The sequence below is a fragment of the Bos taurus genome, chromosome 12 (genome assembly GCF_002263795.3).
Source record: "Bos taurus isolate L1 Dominette 01449 registration number 42190680 breed Hereford chromosome 12, ARS-UCD2.0, whole genome shotgun sequence".
In the NCBI taxonomy this organism is placed as follows: domain Eukaryota; kingdom Metazoa; phylum Chordata; class Mammalia; order Artiodactyla; family Bovidae; genus Bos; species Bos taurus.
Window position 1 is genome coordinate 84,628,106 of NC_037339.1, and position 20,331 is coordinate 84,648,436.

The following is a 20,331-nucleotide window of genomic DNA, read 5'->3' on the forward strand; positions in this document are numbered from 1 at the left end:
AGCCGCAGCACGCCAGGCCTCCCTGTCCATCACCAACTCCCAGAGTCCACCCAAACCCATGTCCATTGAGTCGGTGATGCCATCCAATCATCTCATCCTCTGTCATCCCCTTCTCCTCCTGCCCTCAATCTTTCCCAACATCAGGGTCTTTTCCAATGAGTCAGCTCTTCGCATCAGGTGGCCAAAGTATTGGAGTTTCAGCTTCAACATCAGTCCTTCCAATGAATAGTCCCTGTTCCTAAAATGATCCTAGATTTCAAAACCTCCCGTTACATACTCCTTCCTCTGCCGACGACCCCCCTGGCGCTGACCTGGCAGGATGCCCACCAGCTCCAACTGCTTCCTCCCTTCTGGGCTGAGAGACTAAACTTCCTCAGCTTTTCCCGAATTCCCTCAGCTTACTTCCACTGGATGTGTGTGCTCCTTCTTCAGGGGACACACCACCCGTGAAGACTGACACGTCACAGCATACTGCCTCTCTTCTCTTAAGCCTCTTAAACAAAAATGCCAGGTGGAGCATCCCTCCTCATGTTGGTAACCACTCGGTCACACGAGCGACCGGTGGGCCACGCACCGCTGTAAACAGAACAGTGTCGTCCTGCGAGGCTGTAGGTTACTTAACCAGCACCTCTGCGTATTATTCTGAAATCACTTAGAAGTCTAATGATCACACTCCCAGATTTACTTCTTTGCACGTCTACTGCTTTCTGTTCACCTTGAGCTCTGAGGGCTAATCCCAGCGAGACGGAAGTGTCCAGGGTGTCCCACGGCTGAGAGTGGGCACCTGCTCTGCAGCCAGGTGGTGCCCAAGCCAGAGCCGGCACAGACGAGGGCTGTCTACCCACAACGTAAACACTGTCGTCTCTCATGACTTAAAGTTCCCAACAACGCGGCGTTTGAGACAGCGCCACTTTATCTCATCATATTTAAAAAGACTTATATCTTTTAAGGAACCTAATACGTAAACTACTCAGAACATGAAATGTAATGGAGAACAGGGCCCCGGAGTTCCTCCAAAGCACAGACGTGGCTCCATCTATTTCAAGTTCTCAACTGAGAACGTGAAGGGTTTGCATCCCCTTAAGTACACAGGCAGTTGTCAAAATCTACCTGAACTACTGAAGAATTGATGCTTATAAACTGTGGTGCTGGAGAAGACTCTCGAGAGTCCCTCATACTGCAAGAAGATCAAACCAGCCAATCCTAATGGAAATCAACACTGAATATTCACTGCACGGACTGATGCTGAAGCTCCAATCCTTTGGCCACCTGACGTGAAGAGCCAAGTCACTGGAAAAGACGCTGGTGCTGGGAAATATTGAGGGCAAGAGGAGAGAGGGCGGCAGAGGATGAGATGGTTGGATGGCATCACTGATTCAATGGACATGAACTTGAGCAAACTCCAGGAGATGGTGAGGGACAGGGAAGCCTGGCGTGCTGCGGTCCAGGGGTCACAAAGAGTCAAACACAACTGAGCAGCTGAACAACAGCAACCTGGACCGAGTCTCCCCTAAATGAGCCCGCATTTTGTCAACCCGGCCCTGACTGCGGGAAGAGTCCTGTGGCCACCACAGAGGTAGTCACGACCCTGCGGGTCACACTTACAGAAAGAGTTCCATTCAGTTTATTTTTATACTAATGATTAGCTAAATGTGGCTAAAACATCTCATGTTAACACTCAACCCCATTACCTTGAAAACAGCTAAGCAAGTAAGTTCTCTAACCCCTCAAACTCTAAGCACACAGTCATATGCTGCTAAGTCACTTCAGTCGTGTCCGACTCTGTGCGACCCCATAGACAGCAGCCCACCAGGCTCCCCCATCCCTGGGATTCTCCAGGCAAGAACACTGGAGTGGGTTGCCATTTCCTTCTCCAATGCATGAAAGTGAAAAGTGAAAGTGAAGTCGCTCAGTCGTGTCTGACTCCCAGCGACCCCATGGACTGCAGCCCACCAGGCTCCTCCATCCATGGGATTCTCCAGGCAAGAGTACTGGAGTGGGGTGCCACTGCCTTCTCCAACACAGTCATATAAATGAGGGTTAATACTTGCTGAAAAACTTACTTTCCTTTACCATCTGCAGATTCACAGGGCCATGGACATTTTTGCTCTGTTTTTGAAGATGTTTTACGGCTATGAAATAACTCCTATCATTAGAACTCCATCAGTTCTAATCAAGCTGAATGTGTCATTTCTTTGAAGCACAAACTGCATAACTGTCAAAACTTTTAATTTCTAAGCATTAGCATTATGAAAGCAGAGAGCTGCTAGGAGGCAAGAAGTGAACTGTGTTTTTATTCCCGGCGCCCTTTCGGCCTTCTTCCCAATTCTGCTCTTGAGCAGCACCTCTGGGAGGCTCGTGGGAGGATAAGGAAGGCAGTTCCCGCCGGAATGGGAGTCACAGGACGGCTGTTTTCCCAGCCTGGAAGCAAGTACCTGTTTCACAGGTGCTCTGCCCTCTGCAGACACCTGCATTCCAAAGGACGCTCAGCTGTGGTCGCCAGCGAAGGGAGAGACAGCCCTTCCAAGGGCACAGGCGTGGGCCATCGGCAACCCAGGGACACAGCCAGACGTGGGGACAGCGAGGAACAGGGCTCCCCAAGGTGCTGAGCCAACGGCTGGGCAGCCTCAGGCTTCCAGGGAAAGGCAGGGGCAGGGGCGTGGCCCCGCATGCGGCTGGGGGAGCCCCGAGGACACGCACACACACCACACTCAGCCGTCATGGGGAGCGAGCAGGGTGTGCTCACAGCACGTGGGGAGGATGTGGGCAGGCTGAGGCCAGAGAGAGGACAGGCGTCAGCTCAGAGACGGCATCCAAGCGTGTAGATGTGTCCTGGACCGACACAGCGGCACCACGTGGACGCCAGCTGTCTCCCCCGAACACCCCCGGTCAGGGCAGGGAGCCTCTGCATCCCCCGCCCCTGGAACGTCAGTCCAGGCCGCCCACGTCGCCTGCCACTGAAACCCCTGAGGTTCACCCCTGACTCACAGGGCGATCCTCCTGCATGTGGTCCGGCAGGAATCCCAACCCAGGATCCTCAGGGCTCACGTGCGCTGAGCAAGCAGCCTCTGCGGTCAGGCGAGCATCCAGAACCCCTCTTGGTCCTGTCGCTCCATCCTGCATCCCACACCCCGCATCCCAGGAAGAAGGGGCCAGAAGTAGGAGCGGGGACCCAGGACCTGAGCCCACTGTTACCTTGTATTTATTTACTTTTGAAAGTGAAAGAGTCAGTCGCTCAGTCGTGTTTGACTCTTTGCAATCCCATGGACTGCAGCCCGCCAGGCTTCTCTGTCCATGGGGACTTTCCCAGTAAGAATACTGGAGTGGGTAGCCTTTCCCTTCTCCAGGGGATCTTCCTGACCCAGGGATCGAACCCAGATCTCCCGCATTGCAGGCGGATTCTTTACCAGCTGAGCCACCAGGGAAGCTTAAAATCACTCCTCCCTCTGAAAATTAGCCTGGTTCAGCCAACTAGAAAAAAAAAAAAACTTCTAGATCATCACCCCTCAACTTTATTAACGATGAATTCCAGCAAAACCGTATCTTATTATCTATGTTAATCCTACTAAGGGCAAAGAACAAACGATTACTTTTCTGATCTCTCCACAGCGCTGATCACTACGATGTGAGACATTCTCTGAACTGAGGGGTGCCGGGGTTACCTGAGGAACAAACGTGGCCGGAATCACGTGCTGCCCATGAACACAGTCAGAGAGCAGCATATGCTAATTCTGACTCTGCTCCTGGAGGTAATGCGTTTAGAAACAGTGGAAACACTGACGGACGTTGAACGGGTCGTGTAATTACACGCGGTACTGTTCTGTAGCTTAGACACTGCTGTGTAAAGAGACCCATTCACGGAAGCATCGATCGAGAGCTACTCGATTAAAAAAAAAAAAAAAAAGTTTCAGCAGAAAGACTGAAGCTGTTCCACACAGCACACCAGGCAGCCCGGCCACGTCCACCTTCTTTCCACTCTGGCACAGGTGACACATGACATCCTCGTGACGGACACAGTCCTTTGTCAGCTACTGTAACTCCCTGGGGACCGGGGCTAATTCCGCCCTTTCTCTTCCATTTAAAAGACCAACCAGAATGCAGATGAGCACAAGTGTTGTCAGCAAAGGCCTGCCTCCAATATGCTCTATTTTTTAGAGAAAGAAAGAAAAAGGAAACACATCACTGAAAAACTCTGTCCTTGAGACAAGCAGGGGAGCCGCCAAGCCTTGGAATAGGACACACGTCACACCACCACCGAGCTGGCCTCCAAGACTGCAAACACCACGGTGGAAAATGTGGTGAGTGGCGGATCAAGAAGGTTTCAGAAATAAATCGGGGAAATGTGCTCTGGCAAAAAAAAAAAAAAACTCAAACAGCATTCTGGAGCATGTTCTGACTCATGGCTTTTAAAAGTGATTTCTTATGATTATTTGGGTTTGGATGTAGACAAGAGTCCCGTGTGGGGCTCGTGCAGGCCTCCCTGCCTGGGAGGGACCGGGACCTCCCAGGGCTTTGGTGAACACCACTGCATCAGACAGAAAGCAAACCCAAGCAGCAGGTACACACGGGTTAGTATTTTCAGGCAGATCTGAGTAAGAGGCAGTACTGACACTTGTTTGCATGACAAAAAGGAAACATTATACTTCTTAAAATAAACATTTATATTTCTAGTAGCAAACACGATTAAAAAAGAGCTAAACCTGCTGCTGAGCCCAAACATGGCCTACAGGTTCATTAAGACTTCTTATGTCAAACACACAATGATGGGAGAAAATAGTTTTCAGTTACATGAGAAATTCCTAGAAAAGGCAACCTGATAATTCAGTATCTCCCCACTTTACTAAAAGCAAAAACACTCTTAGTATATACAAAAAAAAAAAAGTAAGGTTGGGTGTGATAACAAGCAAGCCAAGGATTCTAAGAAAAACGGTTACTTAAACTTTGCAAGTGGAAAAAAAAAAAATAACTCACAAGGAAAATACGGAAGCACGGAGTCCCCAGGACAAACGGGTGTGGCCAGTGACTTGACAAACCCAACTTGTGGAAGACCTAGAACCTTCTGGAGGTGAGCTCATCACGGACAATTAAAATCATTTCATCCCGAATGCTTGTGATTAAAGACATTTCCTGGCATCAAGTTGCAACTTGATGTTAATGACACGATAGGAGACAGGGTGAGACATCCAAGTACTCACAGGAGGCTGGGCTAATAAAGGCATCTCTGCTGCTCTGCTCGTGTTTGACCTGCACACGAGACCTGAACCACCGAAGACGAGAGCGCTCAGGTGTCCCAGGCTGGTTGCTGCGCGTGCGTGTTTGTGGGTGTGTGTGTCAGTCACTTCAGTCGTGTCCGACTCTGTGCGACCCCAGAGACGGCAGCCCACCAGGCTCCCCCGTCCCTGGGATTCTCCAAGCAAGAACACTGGAGTGGGCTGCCATTTCCTTCTCCAATGCATGAAAGTGAAAAGTGAAAGTGAAGTCGCTCAGTCGTGTCCCACCCTCAACGACCCCATGGACTGCAGCCTACCAGGCTCCTCCGTCCATGGGATTTTCCAGGCAAGAGTACTGGGGTGGGGTGCCATTGCCTTCTCCGAAGGCCTTTTCTAGGTAAAGCCAAATGAGGGAGCCTCCGTGACTTGCCAGCCGCCTCAGGGCTAATCGGCGAGAAAGGATAATCCTTAAACTTCTCCCAGAAGTTTCGTCACTGCAGCAGGGGGACGCCACTACCCCTTTCTGCAAATAAAAGACAGGAGGGACCCGGGGAGGAGTGAGGAGGACTCCTTTTGGGTCCTGGCGTCTAAACCTTTACACGCGACCATCAGCTCTCTCTAAACTCCCCCAGGACATGGAGCCCTGTGGACGGTGGATCTCTGCTTGGCGCACCTGGACCATCTTGTACCCGGCACTCAGCGCGGGCCTGTTAAAGTCCTTCACGAAGCCCTGAGGAGTTCAACGGAAACCAAAAGCCACGTGGTGGGTGTCAGTTCTCACAGGCAGAAAAGCGGGATGAAAATCTTCTCAAGGAGCACAAAAGCAACTCGGAGCTGTCCGAGGCCCGGGAGAAAGCATCCTTTGTCACCTCACGAGTGGCCTTCGGAGAGAGAGGTCAGCAGTGCACGGCCAAGCCCGGCCCTTGCCATTTCTGCAAATGCAGTTTTATCAGAACGTGGCCCCGGTCACTCACTCGGATGCAGCTGTTTCTCACTCTCAACGGTGGGGTTGAGTGAGGGTGGCAGAGACGTTGTGGCCCCAGAACACAAGCAGGAGGAGGAGGAAGGGTAAATTTGTGAGAGTTAAAACGTATTTCCCTCTGCGAGTTACACCTCGAGACTCACGGATAGCCCCTTGGAAAATTATCTGCGAGCCTGTGTGCTTTCGAGATCTGATCCCATCCACTTACAGCCTGCTATCCTGTTACAGACCCTCCTGAGAAGGAGAAAGCAAGTCATGAAGTCATTTATGAAGCCACCACGCTCTTGTGGAAGCGGTTTTCCTTACAAGTCTATTTGATGTTTCATGAATAACATAGCAGAATCGAATAAATCGGATTATAACTAAATATATCCTACAGTACTGCTCTTTCAACTTGAAAAGAAGTTACATACATTAGACCTGCAACTCAAAAAGGGTCCAAATCTCTTCTCTTTCTTGGGTCATTTGAAAATGCAACTATTTATGTGTCTGCCCCCGAAAACAATAAATGTTTTGGGGCCAAATGATAGAACATGCATTAAAATCCCAACTGTGCTGTGAATGGGACAATTCTTTCCTTAGCTGTATAGTAGGCACACTATAAAATGTTAACACTGCGTCTAGGTGAAGTTCTCAAGCCTAAATACTATACTTTTCTCATGAAGTGGAAACTTTATATACACATATATATGTATATATTTCAAACCTAAATACTATAGTTTTCCTATAAAGGGCTTTCCTGGTGGCTTATCAGTAAAGTGTCTGCCTGCAATGCAGGAGACTCAGGTTCAATCCATGACTGGGGAAGATCCCCTGGAGAAAGACATGGCAACCCACTCCAGTATTCTTGCCTGGAGAATCCCATGGATAGAGGAGCCTGGCAGGCTACAGTCCGTGGGGTCGCAAGAGTTGGACACGACATAGTGACTAAACCTACCTACCTATAAAGTGAAAGCAATGTAGAATAACAATTTATTCAAAATATAAGCGTCCCCAAATATCCTGCTGTTACATAACATTCCAATGAACTGTTCTTTCCTTCGGATATTTAAATATTTAAGAGTTTCTATTAGGTCTTTTTTGTTTTACAGTTTGATTCATTTTGTTTTTATTATTGAAACTGAAATAAGCATTTTCCGGAAATCTGAAATTATGCCAAATACAACTTAAACCCCTTCTAAAATATCACTGAATAGGAAATGTACTTACGAGTCTAGTTAAAAAGATACACCTTCAGGAATCTGAAACTCTGTTTTTTATACTTAAGGATGATGCAAGAACTTGGAAATGTATTAAAAATAGGAGCCGTGAAAAACTTGTTTATCATTATACGGGAAAAAAAAGAAAGGATTTAAAGAAAAAAGGAGGAACATATTCTGACCCACCGCCACCCTCCAGCCAGTGACCTGAACCATCTTTCAGCACTGGACACAGACCATGGGGGCCTCAACAGCCTCGGCTGTGGGGTGGGTCAGTCTCCCACCGACAACACATCCCTGACCGGGCGGCCAGCTCCCCTCCTTGGGAGAAGAATCCACCCGGCCTTCAGGCTGAGATCTAGGCTCTGCCTGCAGAGGGGAGGCCGCGGGTCCCCAGCCGGGCAGCCCCGCACTCCGGAGTCTTGGGGCACATCTGCCATCGCGGCCTTTGGTTCATTCAAACCTCCACCCGTGAGTGACGTCACCAGCAACTGCAGCTTCGGGCAGCAAGTAAACAGTCCATGAATGCACAAACACGCGGGCAAACAGCTCCCAGAAAAAAATGAATAAACTTGTTTTCACTGGAAAGGAGCAGAACAGAGCAGAATTGTTTTTTGATGGGGTGGGGGGACGGGGTTAAATCCGGGGCATTTGAAGCGAACGTTCTCTGACGCGGCACAGAGCGCCTGGTTCAGGGGCCTTCCGCAGGCCCCGGGCACGGCCTGCGCGTCTGGGCGGAGCCCCCCACCAGGTGGGCCATGGGGCCCAAGACCTCGGTTCCCTCGGGCTCACACACAGCCGTGCCCCCAGTGCAGACAGACGTGTCAATTCCCTGTGGCCGATGAGAGCCGTTCACAGCCTGATCAAAGAAAGTACCCCTGATTGAGATTTCAGTAACAAAAAGTGGAACGTGCAGAGTTCCAGACCACCTTTATCAGCTTCATTTACTGGAAACAAAAAAAAAGGGGCGGGGGGAGACAGCATCTGATGGCCATGCCTTCCCAGGGAAGAGGGGCCGGGGGAACCCAGACCCCGGTACCCCCTGATCTGTAGATGACCGCCTGCTCCCCGCCCAGCTTCACCTGCAGACATCAGCTGCCTGGCCGGCCAGGTGAAGCTGCCGGATACCCATGTTCAGCCCACACCTGCAGCATCTTTATATCTTCAGAACTGGAGCCTCGGCTGGGCAAACCTGCCGAGAGAACTGTGGAGCCTCGGCACAGCCTGACCTCAGCACAATTCCTCCTCAACCCGCTTGCTGGGAGGGACCCCGGACAGCCGGGCCCCTCGCAAGAGCCGTGGGAGCCTCGAGTTGGAACCCTTGGCCCCCAGCCCCTCCTGGAGGGCCCAGGGCCGCCAGCTGTCAGACGCTGAGCAGGGAGGTGCCTCCAGGTGGGAGGACCGCAGACACGAGATGGAGGACACCCAGGCCTGTCCGGACGGCACACAAAGGGGACCGGCTGGGAGGGCCTTGGTCACAAACCCGCTGCCCCGGCCTTCTCCCCTGGAAAGAAGGCAGAGGGCGGGAACTCAACACCCAGCCACGCCAACACAGCTTCCCAAGCCGCTGAAGTTAAGAGAAACGCGGGGAGACGATCAACTCAGTGTAAAGACATTGCTTACAGTAAAAGGAAGTGCTGACTGACATGAACACATCCCTGGGCTCCAAAAGCTGGGCGGGAGTTCTCTATGACTCCCGAGAATGGAGGCGGCTCCCACCCACCTCTTCAGGAATCGGAGGACGCACAGGACGACAATGACTCCCCAAGATCACGCAGAGGCCCGTGCCCCCCACAGAGCATCGCGCGGACAAGGGTGCCCCAACCCAGGAGATCCCTTTCACCGCGTCACACTTCACAGCTTTACGATTTTGTGACACTCGCTCTACATGGATTAAGATAACGTTTTCTCCATCGTCCGTCGAGGGCAGCTGGCCATTTCACAATTTCTGCTTGTTGTATTGAACTGAACGTGAATGGGGCGGGAGGCTCCACAGTGCCCTGAACCGTAACCGAACTGAACAAGAGGAAACCTCACGTCAGATGTTTTGGACGGCTCCGGCAAGACGACGCAGGAGTCCAGTTATTTCCGAGTCTACGCGAGCTGTCTGCCTGCAGGGCCGGGGAGGCAGACACCGAGAAACAGGCACAGCCCCTGGCCACACAGCCCCCGCTGAGACCCCGGGCGCTGGTCACAAAACTCCCGACATGCGAACACACAGCCTCCTGCCGGGACTCCCTACCCATCAAGTTCTCTAGACCAACTTTATGAACCAGAGACATCAAGAGACCCATGCGCATAAGCATGTTTCCTCAGATACACACTTGACGGAGAAAACGGAATTTCATCCTTCCTGTCTGGGACGATGTCACGGCAGCCCCCAAGGGAAGAAATAACGACTAATACAGGTGAAATAAATAATTAGGACGACATCATCGCTTTTCTCTTGTTCAAATGGACGAAGTTCCTTAAGGTACTTCACCCAGACCATCACTTTCTTACTTATTTAAGAAAAATTAAGTAAAACTCAGCCTACATTCTAAAGACAGACTTATACCCATGTTAAGCCCTTAAAAGTCAAGGAAGTTACAAATAACCACACACCAGTCTATGTATCAAGTATGCGGTTTCCTCGAAGGCAGGATGAAAGGAGGGGAGGGTCTTTCCCGTGTGACTCACTAGCTTTTCTTGGGCTCTGACACCCTCAGCTCCAAAATACCCCATCAGCGCTTTCCTGTTGAGGTCCCATCCCCAAGAAAAAAGGGAATACTGACTTATCTACCCCTCTAGTGTCCCAGTCAGCTGAGGAAGGAAACCCATCTGCTGCAGAGCCTGACCTGGGGCTCCTTACAGGACAGCACCCCTGCCGGATGGACGTCCTGGGTAGGGAGGGAGTAACCGACCCAGTGTTTCAAAGGAAGGTCCCAGGGTGCCCAAGCAGTCTGAGCCGCCCGGAGCATCGCTCCCCACAGCCCGGCAGAGGCTCCCCCAGGCCCGCCGAGCACTGGGCCCCTTCCCCCTCGGGTGGTCCCTTTAAAAAGCAAGAACAGGGACTCGTCCTCCTTGGAGGGCCTGAGGATGAAATACCAACCAAACGCGTGTTACAAATCATAAGGCGCTTTCCAGATATGTCTGTGCAGCTGAATACGCAGCTCTGGGACTGAACACGGGTGCCCTGACGCCACTGTTCACCCTGTGACAATGCCCCCTCTGCCCTCCCACCCCAGTGACACCTCAGCTGCTTCCTTCCCCCAGAACTTTGGGGTCTCTCCACCTGTGATGCACTATCTTTGAGAAAGAAAGTCAAGAGGTGACACAGACCACGCTAAGTGGAAGAGAAAAAGACGCTATGGGGACATGACGCGGAAAGCTCTTAAACGCTTCACGTGTGGTTCCAAAGCACCTGCATTTTCCGCCTGTGCTGTTAAGTAGAGACACAGCCTTGACCCCAGGCTCCACACGCCACGGGCGGCTGTTCATTCACCCTCAGCAGCCTCTGCTCTCTCCCCGCTCCCTCCCCGTCAGCTACATGGGTCTCCCGGTCCTGGGGCACACCAGCGCCTTTCACCCCCAGTCACTCCCTTGCCCACGCGGACTCTCCCCATGAATATCCCTAGACCTTGCCTCCTGTTCGCCTTCTGCCCCCCTCTCCCTTCTTTTAGTTTCTGGAACACTTGTTACCACCTATATTACTTCACGCTCTGAACACACGTCAATGTTGGATTTATTTCCTCAGTTTCAAAGGTAGGCTTGAAGATTCGGTACCTTTGGCTTTGCTGGTGGTGGGGTGGGGGTTGCTTTTCCTTCGTTTGTTTTTCCACTTGGAAGTCTAACTCTTTCATCCCAGCCTGCACTCTGGTCTTTTTCAAATGGGTGAGAGGGTTTTAAAGTCCACAGCACGCCACAATCTGCATCTCTGCTCCCAGCTGGCACTAGTGATAAAGAACCCGGCTGCCAAGGCAGGAGAGGTAAGAGACGCGGGTTCCATCCCTGGTCCACCGGCTGCCAAGGCAGGAGAGGTAAGAGACGCGGGTTCCATCCCTGGTCCACCGGCTGCCAAGGCAGGAGAGGTAAGAGACGCGGGTTCCATCCCTGGGTCGGGAAGACCTCCTGGAGGACGAAATGGCAACCCACTCAGTACTCCTGCCTGCAGAATCCCATGGACAGAGAGGCCTGGCGGGCGACCGCCGATGGGGTCACAGAGAGTCAGGGACACGACTGAATCAACGTGGCACGTGCACAGCGAGCTGGCTGTCTGAATCTGAAGGCAGGAGCACCCTCCCCAGCCCCGTCTTTCCTGCTCCCAAGCCCACCCTCCCCTCTTCCCCAGAGCCCCTGAAAGGAAGCTCCTGACATTTGTTTGCTTGCTTTATCGAGGGGAAAAAAAAAACAGATAAAACACACAGTTTTTTAAAAAGGCTCAAGTCAGGGTGTGCCAAGCAGTTTCAGGAGTGCCTAAAGAAAACAGAACTTGCCTTAGAAACTGTCCGGACGTCTAAAAGCTGAGCAAGGTTGAAGCCTGACCTATAAATAGAATTGTGATAATGTGAAATGTTCACAGATCGTTTATGAGAAAAATATTAACTGAAATCGAAATGCTGACTCCTCACGGACAGCCACAGCCCTGAACACACTGCACGCTCACGTTCGTGGCTCCGAGAGGCAAGGACAGGTGACCGGGGTGGGCGTGGGTCCAGCCACCCCTCGCACGGACCGCAGGGGACCATCTCTCTCCAGCAGGAGTCATGGGCGAGCAGAGGAGACTCAGAATGCAGGGGAAGGGGTCCCAAGTCCTGGGACCTAGTGAAGGTTCTGGGGCCGGACGGCAAAGACCAGATGCATGGAGTGATGCATGGTGAGGTGAGATGGCCCAGAGCGGAGGGGCTGGCAGCTCGGGGCTGGGACCGCAGCAGATCCAACCTGGGGGTTCTCAGAGAAGAAAACTGGCGTGGAAATTCCACTTCCTTGGATGGACCCCAAGTGAGTGTGTGGGGCGGAGAGGGGGTGGGTGGGGCACTCTAAGCTGTGGTCCCACCGGAATTTTCCAGGCAAAGGCACCTGCAGGCCCTGCAGCGATGGTCCATCCTGTGTCTCTGGCCGAGAATGGCTCAAGCAGGAACGCAAAGATGAACTCTGAGCATCCCAGATGGATGGCCACAGACTGGAGTGGCGAAGGTGCACGCTCATCACCCAGAATTACTCTAGGCGCTGAATGAAACGCTCCACGCCAGGGAAACGTGGGTATTTTACTAGGGTGCATATTTCATTTGGTACCAAGTCCGTTCATAAACCAGCACGACCCACAGGCTAAACTGCTTGTGGCAAGAAGCAAGAACTAAAACGGCATTAAGCTCTGTCCCTGATTCTGCGTCTTCACAGCTCTGATACGATCCCCAATACCGGAACGTCTATCGACTTGGAAGCTACGTGAACTTTCACCTTGGAAAGAAAATGCTCATTTAAAACAGCTGTCAAAATAAATGAAATTGAAAGAATATTTCAAAATCCATGAGTGCTATTTATAGGAGTGTGTCGATATTTCATATTGAATATATTCACATCATTCACTATTAAAGTTTAAATTTTTTGTTGTTTAATCAACCAGTTAAGGTGGGTTTTCTGAAACTGAGCTAAACATCCACCCCTGTTATATAATATTCAAAAGAAAAAAGAAATAGATACTGCAGTTTTGCTACTAAGATATTTTGTGAAAATCCATCTAAATATTTTCAACTAAACTGTACATTTATTAAAAGTTTAACTGGTGAAGTAAGAAGAGTTCTTTGTAGTAGTTTCGCTGAACCTATTTGATAGAAATATTTGATTAGACATTTGTTTAAAAAATCTGGTTATAAATACAACTGAGCTTATAAGTTAAGGGCGTATGAGTAGTTTATGGCTTTGTTTTCCATTTCACTTGCATAATATGGAAAGTGTTGTTTTAGGTCTCTTTTATGCTAGAAACAACTTTAAAAAAGTACCTGCATCACATAAGAGACTTCCCTAGTGGCTCAGATGGTAAAAGCATCTGCCTACAATGCGAGAGACCTGGGTTCAATCCCTGGGTTGGGAAGACCCCTGGAGAAGGAAATGGCAGCCCACTCCAGTATTCTTACCTGGAAAATCCCATGGACAGAGGAGCCTGGCGGGCTACAGTCCATGGGGCTGAAAAGAGTCAGACACAACTGAACGACTTCATTTCACTGCATATAAGAATAAAACAATAGCATAGCACCACCACAAATCACGTTAACAATGTATCTTTGAAAAAACGCATGCAGGCTGTGGTGTAAGAAACGGACCCTTTCCCCTTCTAGGAGTTCCCGTCGCCTTAGCAGCTGAGGGTCCTGGGCTGTACTGCCCCATCCCTCACCTTCAAACAAAGTCAACCCGCACCACAGGCTCTATCCCACTCCCTGCCTAACCCTGCTTATTGCCTGGAGTTTCTAAAACACTGCCTGTACAGTCTGTGAATTCAGGCAGAGCATCCTGGCCTAATTTCAAAACTTCTCCCTCACCTCTCAATTCCCCCATCATCCATCCAGCCACCCACCCACCGTGGGCTCCGGAAGCCCTACAAGAGGGAAGCGGCAGGGACCGTGTGGGGCCTCCACTGGGCCTGGCAGGCCAGGGAACAGGTGTGTCCCTCCCAGGGCAGGTCCGGGCTTCTCCACGGTGGGACATGGCCACTGAGCTAAGCCTCCACGTTCAGTGGCTTTCCAGCACCAGCACCAGGTCGGGCAGCCAGCGCTTCGTCCCAGGTCCTCGCAGGAGGGCACGTTTTCAGGGGAGGCGTCAGACCTCCTCCAGGGAGACGCTGTGGCTTTAACTCGCATCTTGATTCCCATCCGCTTTCCACCTAACTGCGGAAGTGCTCCCCAGAGCCAACTCCCCAAGACAGGGCCCCTGAACTCGGCTTCTGTCTGATCCCAAGGGGCAGTTTCATCACCCCATGCACTCCCGGCCTGTTTACCCCCCGCCGGCAGACAGCGACGCTGCGGAATTGCTGGCGCACTCGCTCCTGATGGCAGGCGCCTGACCCCCAGGCTGCATCTGCCAGGAAGGAAGTGGTCTCTGCTCGGATGCTGGCGAGACTGTCAGCTCGTGTAAACACAGCCCCGGACCACTCCCCAGGGCGCGAGGCGGAAGGGCCCCGACTACCCTCTCTTCTGAGCGTGGAGAGCTGTTGTGGGAACCGTTACACGTGTTTATATCTTCCTTTCTGCCATTCGAAGGGGGCTCGGAGTCACCCCTCAGGAAGGCAGCGCCTTCTGAAAAATCATGTCTCATCCTGTAACAATGAAGGTAAGTAAATACATTTTTTTCCTCAAAAAAAAAAGAAAAAGACCTCAAAAACAACAAGGGCACTGATGAAATGATCCCTTCCGGAGAAGATCGCCACTTAGCCCCGCTGGGGTCCTCAGGCAAACTCTCAAATTGTTGGTTTTCAGACAGACTCATCATCCAACAGATGACTCATTTCTTAGGAAACTGTTAATGGACTTATCCATCATGAGGAGTAAATGGTATTTCACTTAGAAAAGGAGTGCATCTTAAGGACCCCTCACGGAATGACAGAGACCACAGACCCACTGGATGCTGGCTCAGTGGACCAAGGTGACCCACCGACAGAAAAAGGACCTACATTTCCCAGATCGTAGAGGTCTTTTGATCTGAATTACCCCAAGAACGTTCTTTCTTCCTTCTCTCTTTTTTCTTACAAGGAAGCACATGAGTTTGACTGACCGCCGAGCCCTCACCCTCTGCACCCCCGGGAGACGCTGCCCACATGGGCGTTGGGCCATCAACCTGATTCCAGGCTGCTTCCTCATCTAAGTGTTTCTGCTTTCTCTGCTTCTGTCCACCATCACACCTCGTAGCGCATGCACGAAGCAATTTCCTGAGAGGCTCCAAAACAAAAAAGACTAGTAAATAGCACTTCTACAGACAATGCATCATTCCAGAGGGGGCAGGCCAAGTCAGAAGAGCAAGGTCTTCATCACCACACAGGCCCGCAGAGACACAGAACATCCCATTCCTTCCTGAGAATGTTTACAAACATCTCTACCAACTAATTAAATCAGTGACCTTGCAGAAGACACCCACCTCCCCTGCCTCTGTTTTCACAACCTTCAAGTGAGTTTCATCAGACCTGAGAGTTCTCCACCCCTTTTCCTCAAAACGACCTTGGATCTTTTTTTTTTCTGATTCTCACCACACTGTGTGGAGAGAGCTCTCAAGCATTTGGTGTTTCAAGGGGGAAGTATCTTATCAGGTATAATATACAGTTTGTTTCATGAAAACAAAGATAGCTGCGGAATATAAGTGTCCACTCTGCAGGTCACTGGAAGTCCAGGAAGACAGCCTGGGATCCCCAGAACAGATGACCAACCAACAATCTGATTCAACTCTGAAACCCACCACCACCACCAGAGCCTTGAAAATAATATTGAATCCTGAGCTCTTCAACCTAGCAGGTGTGGAAACCAGTTTAAAAAATAAGGGAGCTTTCTGAAACTAACACAACATTATCAGTCAATTACAGACCAACAAAAGTGTAAAAAAAAATTAATATATTAAAAAAAAAATGAGGGCACTTTCCTTTATCATCCAGTCTTTCTGCTTAGCTGTCCCCATCTTACTCTGAACGAATGTGTGGAAGGAAAGACAGGGAGATTCCGTAAGTGGCACCAAGTGAAACAACAACCCAGCTGTTAACTCGAAAGCTGCCTGAGGCGAGTCTACAGAAAATCCCAAGATCACTGTGGCACATGAGCTTCCCAAACAACGAGTAGGGCCTGCGGAAGATGGGACACCCTGGCCGGGAGTCACGTGTAAGACGGCACCACCGCCCTTCCTGGCTCAGGGATTCCAAGACGGGTTGCTGGGACTCTCTGAGCTGCAGGCTCCTCAGTCCAAAAACGGGGACCCAGGCAGCTCTGCTCTGAGGTACGGCTTTTGGAGTATCACGTGAGACTCTAGGTATCAAAACCTCTGAACACTATCAAATGACAAAAACCCTACTCTTTGAATTTTAAACACTTCTCTTGGCTGAAAGGGGAGAGAGAGAGGGACATGCAATAATCTTTCAGCACTGACCAGGGTAACGGTTGCATTTTCATCATCTCAGTTTTCAGTAGCATTCTTTCAGCCTCATTCACTGCTCTTCACGTTTGGGGGATTACTAGTTACACTTATAATTTGGAGGCAAAAAAATGGGTAGATATAAGTATGGACTTTTGAATTTGCATTGCAAAAGTACTAGGTCTCATTTATAAATATTAAAGATTATGTATTGATTCTATGCAAAAATATAAATCATTATTAAGATACACATATGGATTTTAAAGTAATTATTAAAATCACTAATATGATGAATTGTATATAGTACCTGTTTTTTTCACATTGAAAGAACTGGAATTGAACACTGTACTATAGTAATTCACTCAAGTGTCTGCCCCAATACCTAATGGGCAGACTAAAGTCACAGCCAACAGTGCAAGTATGCTTGAGGCTACAGAGCTTTAGCATGATTAGAGAGCATTCTTATTCAGCACTGGACCTTGAATTATGAAAAAAAATCCACATCAAGCCTCTTGGAGCAAAACTGGATGAGGAATTATGAAACTAAACACATACACGCACACACGTCACCCCCAAATGATAATTTTTATGGAAAGTTTGGTACTCTTTAATTAAAATTGATACTAAAAGCCCAGTATTTACCAAAGGCTATGCATGTAATCATTCTTTAATGTATGTTGTAGGCCACCATATTTGACCAAATATTCCAAATTAAGTACCATAAGCCAAGAATATTTTCTAAGTCCTGTCTATGGGCATGAGAGCACAGGGCCACGCTTGGAGACAAGCGTGATCAACTTTGCCTGATCAACTTTTAGAAAAGTCTCCGGACAGGTAAAAGTCACTTGATACACACTTAACATTTCCTAATCCAACAGAAAAGAAATCAGAACCGCTGACTCGACTGTTACAACACTTGTAAACATGCAGCCTACAAGTTTTAACCCAATTACATTTCAGCCCAATTCAATGAATTCCATTCTGATGCAATGAATTCAATTAAATGAGACCCCCCCCCACCCCCCACCCCACAAGCACACAGAGTGAACGCTAGTTTCCAACAGGGGCTCCAGCTCTCCCTGTCCACACTTTCTTCTCTGCTCTTTAATTCCACGCACAGTTAATGCAAGCCTGTGCCAGCCAGCCAGAAAGACATCGAAGAGTCAGGAGCAATTACCAGCCTCAGCATTTCCTCCATCTTGACTGATGACTTCACCAGTTCTCTCCAGAAACAAATCTACAAATCTATTGTAGACGAGCTCGTCTAGAATATTCAGCCTTGAGTGATTCAGAATACTCGCTGCCATCTTGAAGAACGCATCCAAACTGATGAACTTAACACAGAAAGAATCTTCGCACTGAAACGTGAAGAGCGCTGTTCTCAGGAAACCTACAACCTGATTGGTAACAGGTTTATAACCACTGATTTTGCAGGTTCAGAAAATTGTTCAGCGGATGAAAAATGCCAGCATTAACAGCCTTCCCCAACTTGTACGGAAAAACATTCTACCCATGTCTGCAGCAGCGAAAGTCTACAGAAACTCAGCTATTACAGGGGCCCTGGTGAAGACCCAGCTGTTGGGGCAGGACACTGTGGTCGCCTTCCCGCTCAGTTTTCCCCCCACTCTGTGTACTTGGCAAAGCAGATAAAAGAGTCAAGATACATTTTCCCTTAAGCTTCTAAGGTGAAATGGGAACACTTGATTCTACCCCAAAAAAACAAAACAAAAAACCCTTTCCACCTGCCAAATCTGATACCAAAAAGTTAACTGGCTCTCGGAACTCCGCTGCTACAGAAAATGCATTAGTGGGAATTTTAACAGAAAAGCCATTATCCCCGTGCTGGTCCTGAAACTTTGGCAAGTTCTTTTCAGAAAGAGACTCGTTTTAATACTAAGGTCTAAAGAAAATAAAGCATTAATTATCTATTAAAAATCCTTTTCAGGAGGGTGGTGGGCCCATGGAAGAATGAATGAATCAAACACTGGAGGTTTTCCTGGCCAGTTGGGACGACCAAACCAAAAACAGTCAGGAGTGCCCACTCTCGTGAGTCAACCCCGAGCAGTGAAGGCCCAAACAGTGATGACTCAGCAGCTCAAAGCTTCAGGGATCTGTTTTTCTCTTGATGCTCTGCAGATGAAGGGCCAACACTGTCAGTCTGAGAAATCTACATTCCAGTTACACAGGTTCATCTTGCCAATATCTCTAAGTATATGGCCACATCATAAAAGGTCATCAGAAAGTGTGGTCCTGATATAGTTTCAGGATTAGAATGCTATTTTCCTTTGCTGTTACTCTGCTACCTGATTTAAAACACTATGTGACAACTGATAATTATCTATGGCAAAAAAAAAAAACTCCAGTGAAACAGAGTCTGGAGAAAACAAAGGCTCTCAGAGACTGGGGTGAAACCTAACAGGAGAGGCCTGCATTTCTCAGGAAGGTACTGGCTCCACGTTCAGACAACTGTGAGGGTCTGGGGTTTTGTTTTTAATTTAAGAACATGCATCGACAGAAGTGTCTTTCCTGCACATACTCGCGGTTTCAAGGTAATAAGTATCGACAGCATTGCGGGATTTATTGGCATTCTTCTTAGCGGAGCTGAAGCTCTCTGGGTGTGGACAAGCTCCTGGACCTCCTGGTGGAGCACAGGAGGAAAGGGTAATAAGGGCCTTGCTTTGCAGACAGAGAAAGTGGGACAGAGGGACTCGTCTCCTACGTGACTCACCAACATCAGCAACTAGAAACCCGGTTTCCTGATTTCTGGTTGGTGTTCACACACCCTGCCTCCTTTTCCGCAGTACTCTTTTGGTAAAGGTTTCTCTTTCAATAGAGGAACTAGAATGAGTCATGTGACTTTCATTCAGGAAAGCCTGTGTGTGTTTCCATTAGCACCTTAGTCGTCTGCCCCTGGGAACAGGGTGGGAGCCGGGCACACGATTGGCTTATTACGATAAGAGCCGGCCAACCAAAGCGGAAAAGCAAGCACCACAGAGAAAGTAAAGTGTGTGTGGTTTGTCAAGCCATCTCCTTGGAGTTCTAAAAATATTCAGGTCCCCTGCTTGAAGACTTCAACAGACAACACTTTTAAACATACATGGTGATGGTGTTGCTCTCTTATCCCACGATTCTTTCTGTGGGATGTGAATAAATAGTCCTTTTATCAAACAAATTTAAATACAGATACTTTCAGGGTAATTCTTATCTAATCCGCCTTATACATACACACACACCAATTTTAGAACAAAAACCTCACCAAAGAGGAATACTAAAATAGCATAGTTTACAGTATAGGACAATCTATAATCCTAACAACCAAACATACAAAGTTAATTTTAAAAAGCAGCTTGAATGCTCAGTAAATTCAGCAGCAGCATGTCTGCTCCCAAACAACAACACGGTAAAGATGGCTTAGACTTTTCAACAGACACACCCACAAAACACAGAGCAAGCACCTTCTCCCTGCTCCCAAGGGAGAGGCATAACTTAAGAGTTAAATTTTCGTCTTCTCTGGACCACTTACACAGATATAAACACATGTCTGGGTGTCAATCTAAGGGGTACTAACTTTTTAATTGGCTCCAGCACTGAAACTCCGCCCCCAGCCCCAATTCTACTGCAAACAACCAACCAGCAAACCCGTTGCTGAAACCTTAACTCTTTGTCACTGCTTATCCAAACGCCAGACACTACCCAAGCGACCCCGAACGATGCCAACTCTGTGGAGCTCACAGAGTTTTTCCACAGGCAACCCGAGGAGCTGGGTGTGGAAACACAGCCCCTTCTGAGGGTCAGGGCATGCACCCAATGACTCAGGAAGCTCGCTTTCCATTTTATCTTCAAAGAAATGCTTTGC

General features: G+C 49.2%; 1 protein-coding gene across 1 annotated transcript in view; it reads right to left on the minus strand.

Moving 5' to 3' along the window:
• The window catches only part of IRS2 (insulin receptor substrate 2), a 30,559-nt gene that overhangs the window by 3,025 nt on the left and 7,203 nt on the right, over positions 1-20,331 (minus strand). The window lies entirely within an intron of this gene.